We start from the raw sequence: 8,469 nt of genomic DNA on the forward strand, positions 1-8,469 counted from the left end.
ACCCCCAACCCTGTGGCACATCCCTCCTTAAGTAAGTATTAGTTTGGCTCCAGGGCTCAGAAGAAGCTGTTAATGGGCACATACTGGATAAGACTTTTCCTTTCATCTTGTTTTATGTCCCAAGAGTTTGGCTTTGTGGCCAGTGAGAACATTCTCTTTGGTCTTCGCCATCCAGAGAATGGTGGAGGGGCACCTTGGCGGCCTGTCAAATAGACTAGGGATCTAAGTCTCTCTCTCTCTCTTTGTCCAGCCATTCCAGCTCTCAGGGGACTTTGTCATGAGCAGCCCCAGCCTGTAGGAACCTTTGTCACCTCAACCTTCATTGCTTGTTCTTGCTGGAAAGCCCAATTCCAGTAGCGCCTGGAATCATCAGTGTCACAGATGAGCAGGTCGATGGCTGGAGGCATCCCACGACTTTGTGGGAGACTGGAGACACTGTTATTACTACACCATCCTTCCCACCTACTCAACGAAAGCTTTTGCTTTCCTAGACTAATTGCAGGAGTAAACTTTTTGAATCATGGGGGCTGCACCATCTATGCCCTCTACGGACACTTCCTGCATCTTCGGTGAAGCCATTAGAAGGCTTATTGGTTTGAGTAACTTTTAATAGATCCTACTCATCAATGGCCAGACAATGGATCCTTTAAATTGGCTAGATTTAAATTATACATATACCTATATGTGTGTGTGTGTGTGTGTGTGTGTGTGTGTGTGTGTGTATATATATATATATATATAAAATGAAGGTCTCTCAATTGTCTTATTAGTACAATAACTAGTCTGAAGGACTCCTTTGACAAAATAAAAAAGTAGAAATTAGAATAAGACTTAAAAATAAATGTCCATATCCAACATATATTTCTCTTCTTAAAATCCAGGTTCATCTGCCTATTTTAATTTCCCTTTCCCTATAAGATCTACAGAGAACACTCCACCCTCACCTCTAGGTTCTAAAAACACAGGTTGCTCATGTAAATGTTGAAAGCTAGAAAAACAAATTTAGCAAAAGCCCGTGAGACTGGCAGTGAGGCTCCCTACCTTCCAGGACTCTGGAGTCAGGCTCTACCTGCTTTGGGCATTCCTATACAATGTCCTTTGCTGTTGTATCTGAGAGGGCCTACTGCAAAAGAATTCATGTCCCCTGAACAGCGGGGGATTTTTTAAACTGTAAAGCCCTTTCCCTCTACTTTCCAAAGACACAACCAAATTTAGAAGGAAATCACAAAGACTATTTGACTATGTTCACAACCTTCTCTTCACAGAGGAAACAGAGGACCAAAATTTCTCACAAGCCCTTCTAGAAATAATCTGCAAAAAGTCACTAATCAAGGGCTAATAGAAGCCAGAAAAAAGGCTTACCCAGAAAAAAGGCCTTTGTTAAAATGCTTTATACAGACTTTACAAAGGCATAAATCTTTTGGTTCCCATTTTGGTTAAAAATCTCACTGATAGAAACAAATTTAGTTTAAAAGGTGGGTCAGTCCTTTGATATTCAGGCTGTGATCTAGGTCTTTGGGGAATTAGGGACAACTGTTTTTATTTTACAAATCTCTACGAAACCAGAAATGAAATTTAGAAGCAAGTCAAAGTCCACCCATCTTTACCCATCTCCAAAACTCACCTATTCCTCTCAGAGTGTTTGTGAATATTATAAAAGACCAAGATACTGAAACAAAATGGTCCTGTATTTTAAGGGGAAAAAATGTAATTTTTAAATAGAAATCACCCTGAAACTCAAGGGAAAAACATTTTTTTTACATTCTTTCTCTATCCCTTGAAATGATAAATCTTATCATACTTTTGAAATATAAATACAGCCCACAGTCTCCTGAGATTGAAGGAAAAAAGGCAGGGTGGTGGCAGGGAAGGGGCCCTTTTAAAATCCAAACTGCTAAAAGGATCCTAATGTCCCAACTATCACATCTGAGAACAGGCAGACAGGTTCTAAATAACCACCTTGGAAAAAAATTTGGGTGTTTTCTCTGTGTCTTTGTGATGTAAACTCCCTCCCTTCTACCCCTTCTTCTCTAGAACCTAAGAGCCATTCCTTGAAATGCAAACTTCAAGAAGTTTCTCGTGGGAGGGAGGGGAGAAGTATTTAGAAATTGAGTCTATAATGTCGGCTACACAAATATTAGTGAAAAAAAAGCAAAAGCTGGGAAAGATTTTGTTTGTACCTTGTCTTTGTATTTTTGCATCCACATATGTTGTAAAGGTGAAATATTTTCTCTATCTCCGGGTGGTATTGCTAAAATTAATTTGTAAAAGAGGTGTACTTTAGCTGGTTTGAAGGCACGTACTTGTAAGGATTGGGCATTCTAAAACTCAGAAAGTTAGAAACTAACCTAAATGTTTTTCAGGTTCATATGATTTGGGAAAATATCTGAAAAGAAAGCAGGTTGAAGGTTGTTGGTTTAATTAAAATAGATCTTTAGAGTTATCAGCATTAAATAGAAAACTTGTATTCTGCGTGTGTTGACTAAAAGTCAGAGACGTTCAGGTTATCTCTCTCTTGCCAAATTTGTCAGGGGAAAAAAACAAAACAAAACAAAACCTTAGAATAATGGCTGACTTTGTCTAATGCTTCATGAAGTTTTGTGGGTAGTCTAAGCATAATCCTTAGGAGCAAGTAAATTAAATAGATGTCAGTAAGATAAACAAAAAAGTTTGTAGATAAACTTTTAAATAGCTTCCAAAATCTTTGGTAACCTAAAACTTTAAAATTTTGCTAGGTTGAACCGTAAGTTTAAATTCATCGATTATCTAGATCATCTCCAAATAAGATAACATAATGAACATTTTATACTGAATATAACTTATCTGCTTTTGTGTTATTACAGAAAAACTAATAATATATTTGGATCTGTTAATAAACATGCTTTATGCTTTATTGAAAGATAATACTATGGAAAAACACATGTTTTTTTAGAAATTATGAAATATATTCATACATTTGCCAATCTAAAGAATTATGGTACAGCAGACAATTTGCAACTTATTATTTAGTTTTCACTAAAAATTAAGGTTTGTAAGCATGAAGAATTCTAATGAATGTAATTAAGATGACTGGAATTAAGGGAAACAACCCTGTATGCAAGGAAAGTAAGATATGTGTTTTTGGTAAGAAAAAGTCTGAGGAAAAAGAACACATCTTTGTTGAGGGAAAACAAAATAATTTTGTCCTAAAGTGAGACTTAGTTATTTAAAGCTGAAAAGCTTGGGGCAACAGCTGAATGCAAAAAAGAAAGTTGCAGAAGGTTTTTGGACAAAGAATCTTTGGAAAGAAATTTTACGTGTGGTCAGTCCTGGCTAAGATCAAGATAAATTAAGTAAGTAAATTTATTTTAATATCAAAAACACACTGAGGCAAAATTAAAATTTTGTTTTCTCTTTGTGCAAAAGGACTAAATTTCCTTAAACTATTGGTCTGCTCTTAATGAGAAACTGTAAACAAAAGTTTTTCTTTAGCTTTTAAGTTATCTGCGTAAAAAACAATAATTCTCTTTTGCCAAAATAATTTCCTATGTTTATCAGGCCTTTGATTAGTTAAGAAAACTGAGTCTTTATTAAAAGAGCTATGTTTTGCTTACCACTGTGTAACCTTGCCTGTGAAATCTTATATTGTCATTTTGGCTATTTGTATCATTAGGTATTCTTTCGTAATGATTTGTGATCCTATTTAATCAATTTTTATATACTTCCCAAAATCAAATTCTAAAATCAAGTTTTTGACCACAGTCTAACTGAACAGGGGGCTCTTAGAACATTTCCAAAAAAGGTTTGCAAGAAATTAAACTAATTAGGCTTATATGGTGTGCTAAATTACATGGGTAGCATTGTCCAATCAGTGATATTAAAGCCTCTTAGATGATATTTATGCGGGTAAACTATGAAAATCAGTGTTCTTTTTATCATTATTATTAAATCTGTGTTCTAAAAAGTTTAAGACTTTTATGAAAGTCCTAAAAATCTGACATCCTGGCATGTTATTATCTTGACGTGTTGTGGGTCCCAAAGCTAACCAAATTTCCATGTCAACTGCATTGTAATGAGTCTAATCAGATCGTTAACTGTGCCATTTTTAAGTCTTCTATTATTTACTGGCAATTATACTTTTACTCAGGTGATTTTATAAAAGCTTCCTGCAAACATGCTTCATCTTCAGGGAGATTCATGGAAAGAACTCTGAGTACAGGTTCCTGATATGCTCAAGATCATCAAACTGAACTAAGTAAAAAAAAAAAAAAAAAATCCAGAACTAGTGAAAAAACTGGATTCAAGCAGAATAAGAATTAATAATAACATGGGAACTGCATAAACTAAGGAGGTTAATTATAATTTTTATGACTTTTTGTTTGAAACCTTGCTGAGTTTTTAAAAATACATTTTTTTCGGGGCGCCTGGGTGGCGCAGTCGGTTAAGCGTCCGACTTCAGCCAGGTCACGATCTCGCGGTCCGTGAGTTCAAGCCCCGCGTCAGGCTCTGGGCTGATGGCTCGGAGCCTGGAGCCTGTTTCTGATTCTGTGTCTCCCTCTCTCTCTCCCCCTCCCCCGTTCATGCTCTGTCTCTCTCTGTCCCAAAAATAAATAAACGTTGAAAAAAAAATACATTTTTTTCTAGATTAAAGAAAACTTCTCTTAGGCTAACTAGTTGATAGCAATGTGATAAAATATACCTTTGTGAATAAATTGTAACATTTATCTTTTCTCCCTACCCGAACGCCCCAGAATTCAGAAATTCTCAGTGAGTATTCTTATATTTTTATGGCAATATATTTATTTGCCTAAGTTTAACAAGAACCTGTTCTCTTTATGACAGGACATGATTGGAAGCCTTAGTTATATTACAAAGGCTTTGGCTGGAATGTCGTATTTGAGAGAGGCGTGCATAGACTCAGATATGAACAGACAGCCTTAAGGAACTAAGCCTGACTTTATGGAGCCAATAAAACCCCTTGGAAAATATCAGCCTGGTGCATTGCTTACAAAGGTCCCAGCAGCCTCACCAGGTGAATAAAGAAGGTCACTCCCTGGCAGGTGCAGGAAGCTCAGGATGTTCTGGGGACCTCGAGAAGAGAGGAATTCACCCAAGTCTGTAAGTATTGCAGATTAAGTCAGATGGCAAGTATTTGGCTTCACTTCTGGCCTTAAGAGGCTATTAAAAGTTCATTCTAGAGATTCCTTATGAAAAGTTCCAACAAAGCAGAGTTTTAAAAGCCTATATGTGTAAATAATCAGGCCACTTTTTTTTTTTTTTGGAAACTAGACTTATTTTGCAAACAAACTAGTGTTAATCTGGCTACCGTTGGTAAAAATGAGGGTGATTATAGAGAAAATATGTTTCGATAACACACCTTTGTAAATAGTAAATTTTAACACTATTTATTATAAGCTGGCCTAAATCCTGATTTCTTCTAGTGTTCTCCAGTGCCAGGCTACAACTCTCCAAACTAATGTTTTTGAATGTTCTCCCACCTTTCTGACTTGGAATCATTTGAGAACTAAAACTTCCCTCTTCCTCGAAGCCCTGCAAACTCAATACAAATGGCTTGGTGTAAACTTCAGAGAAGTTGCCACAATGGCTCATGTCTAGACAATCTTTGTACCTACCGCACTGCGGGCCACTCAACAGATTGCTAGAGACATGTGAGCTACAAACCAGGAGAATCTGTCGCATTGCCACGGCCTGCCGTCACTCTGTCTGAAGATGCTCGGAGCCTGACATCCAGAAGTCTTGTCAGCTGGCTGGCTCAGAACTCAGAGACAGGCTTATAATCTGATCTAATCATTAACCACTGCTTTTCTTTTATTTCCGCAGAAAGGCCTCTTATCTAATACCTGATTACTTGAACCATAGGCCTAGCTTGGAGAAACGCCACCTTCTGAAATGAGTTCAACCAAGCTGACCTATTATCAAGACTCAGGGGAGTGGTTCGGTGAGACGAAACAATCTACCAGCTCAACTTTTAATGTGTGAACCAGCAGGAAGTTTCAGGGGACGGAACTGTGAGGGCCAAAGACAGGCTGTCCCAAGATGGGCCACTTTGTTATGAAGACTATTTTGAGCTGCAAGCAGTCGAGACCCTCTAGGTCAAGAGGAAGTCCTTGCTCCTCCCTGAGCTGCATAGGAGAATCTAAATTGGAAATCTTTCCCAGAATAACGGTTATTACCACAGATACATTTATCTGCATGACCCATCTGTAGGGCAGGGCAGACATCTAAGTACCAAACACCTGCTCCTTTTCTTACTGCCCTGTCAACTGCATTTTTTCCCTTCAAAGTCCCAGACTCCTACCCCTTCTCCTCACCTCAGGATGGCATACAGACCTCATTTGGCCTGACTGTCTTTGGAATTTCCATGTCTGTGTGGATTCCCTGTATGTATGCTATTAAATTTGATTTTCTCCTATTGATCCATCCATGTCAGTTTGATTCTTAGTCCAGCGGGAAGGACCTTTGCGAGGACAGGTATTCTTGCTCCCCGACATTACTCTAAGGTAAACATTCTCTCCCATTTCACCCTTCACAAAATCTCCAAGGAAATGTTCCAAACCCCAGGGCCCTGGGGCCTCAGAGAAGGGCCTGCTTCTCCTTGGGTCACATAGACGTTCCCATGACTGCAAGTTGTCTTTCAGAATTCCACAAACAAAGCCAATCTCACATAGTGCTGATAAAACAGGCATTTATCTAATGGCATTTTTAGAGCAGAGGTGAAGGGACACATGCTCACGGTGTCACAATCTTTGCAGAAATTGTTGCTGGAAGTCAGGTGGATACCACACGCGTTTCCTGGCATTGCTGGTGGTCATCCTGGCCCTCCTGCTCAGCTGTCCTCAGGGTGAAATGCCCTCCTCAGATTCAGAAGGGAGAACCCCTCCCCACTCTGCTGCCTTTCCCCCAAAGTTGTGTTTGTTGCCCTTCCAGATCTCTGCTTGGTCTGTGGACCTCAACGCTTAGAGTCCTTCCACCCAAGCTGCCAGATGCTGGTTCAGAAGTCCATTTCCCTCCCCCCCCCCAACACTCCCCACAGGCCACTGTTACCTTTCTCACTCCCCTCCTCATCTTCAAAAGCCAGCTGGGCCGACTTCACTATCATTGCTGAGACATCAGCTTAAGAAATGAAACCCCCAGCCCTTCCTTTTCTTCTGAGCCAGCATTCCAGGCCAGCTGGGAGGGGAAAGGTCAGCCTTTAGTTGCCTTTCTCCTCTGGGACCTGAGATTTCATTCATTTCCCCTTCATTTCTGGAATGTTGCTTCCCCATCTGCTCTTGTGGTAGCACACAGGTTTTATCTGCTCTGCTTCCCAAGCTTTTATGGAAGTTGTCTCAGCCTTCTCTGGCTCTCCCACTCTCTGGGAATGTTTTATAAAGTTGCGGCTGTCACGTTTCTCCCAATTATTAAAGCACAAGGACACTAACCTGACATCCATTGAAGCCCCAACCCAGTGCTCTCCCGGTCACCACAAATGACCTCTGTTCCTCCTCTGGCTTTTCTTGAGCCTGGGAGAAATGAAATTCCAACTTTCTTTGCTGTTAGCTACTTACATGCAACAGCCACACGGATTCTGCTTCATGAGATAATCCATATATTTTAAGAAAAAGGTAACTCCAAGGACACAGTTATCTTAGCTCTTAATTATTTCACTACTTACAATATTTTTTACCAAGATATTCAGCTTTTCAAGTAGAGTGCTCCTTCTCTGAAGAAACTGTTCAAAGTTTGCAGCACCCATGACTCCTTCCACAAGAGGGCAACAATTAAGGGTGGACGGCAGAACCTTTTTGGGGGGTGGTTGCTACTCTTCGTTACAAAATTTTTGTTTGTTCATTTTCATTGGAAAAAGGCTTTGCTGAATGTAATTCGCCTTTCCAATAACACAGCTCTTCCTTATCTCTCTACACTGTGTTTAAAAGCACCTTGTCTAAACTCATCTTAACTAGGCTGACCTCAAATTCTTGTTCATTTTATTTTTTTATTTTTATTTTTTGTAATGTTTATTTTTATTTTTAAAAGAGAGAGAGAGACAGAGCACCAGGCAGGGGCAGAGAGAGAGAGAGAGAGACACAGAATCTGAAGCAGGCTCCAGGCTCTGAGTGGTCAGCACAGAGCCCCATGTGGGGCTCGAACCCACAAACCACAAGATCATGACCTGAGCCAAAGTCGGACGCTTAATCGACTGAGCCACCCAGGTGCCACCCTTGTTCATTTTAAAATGAGAATCAGATTTCCTGCAAAATCTCTGCCTAGTCAAAATAAAAAAAAAAAATTGTTTTAAATTAGAATTTACATTCAGCAAGAAAAAGAGAAGCCCACACAGGGCTTTATGCCTCCAAACATGTCTTTACACCAAAGGCAAGGAAGGCATCAATACATTCAAGGGTCCACCTTGGACAAAGGGTAGGGCAAATGGAAATGTGCATAAGAGAGTTACCATATACTACAAGAAGGAAGGGCCTGGGGCAAGTA

At 39.5% G+C, this 8,469-nt stretch overlaps 1 long non-coding RNA gene across 1 annotated transcript in view; it reads left to right on the forward strand.

The window, feature by feature from the left end:
- LOC109498295 overlaps positions 1-6,416 on the forward strand; it is a 51,373-nt gene extending 44,957 nt beyond the window's left edge. The window contains exon 4 of the long non-coding RNA XR_006595808.1: positions 4,822-6,416. This is a non-coding gene — a long non-coding RNA (uncharacterized LOC109498295). The remainder of the gene's footprint in view (positions 1-4,821) is intronic.
- Positions 6,417-8,469: the final 2,053 nt, after the last annotated feature.

Source organism: Felis catus, chromosome A3 (genome assembly GCF_018350175.1).
Source record: "Felis catus isolate Fca126 chromosome A3, F.catus_Fca126_mat1.0, whole genome shotgun sequence".
NCBI lineage: Eukaryota > Metazoa > Chordata > Mammalia > Carnivora > Felidae > Felis > Felis catus.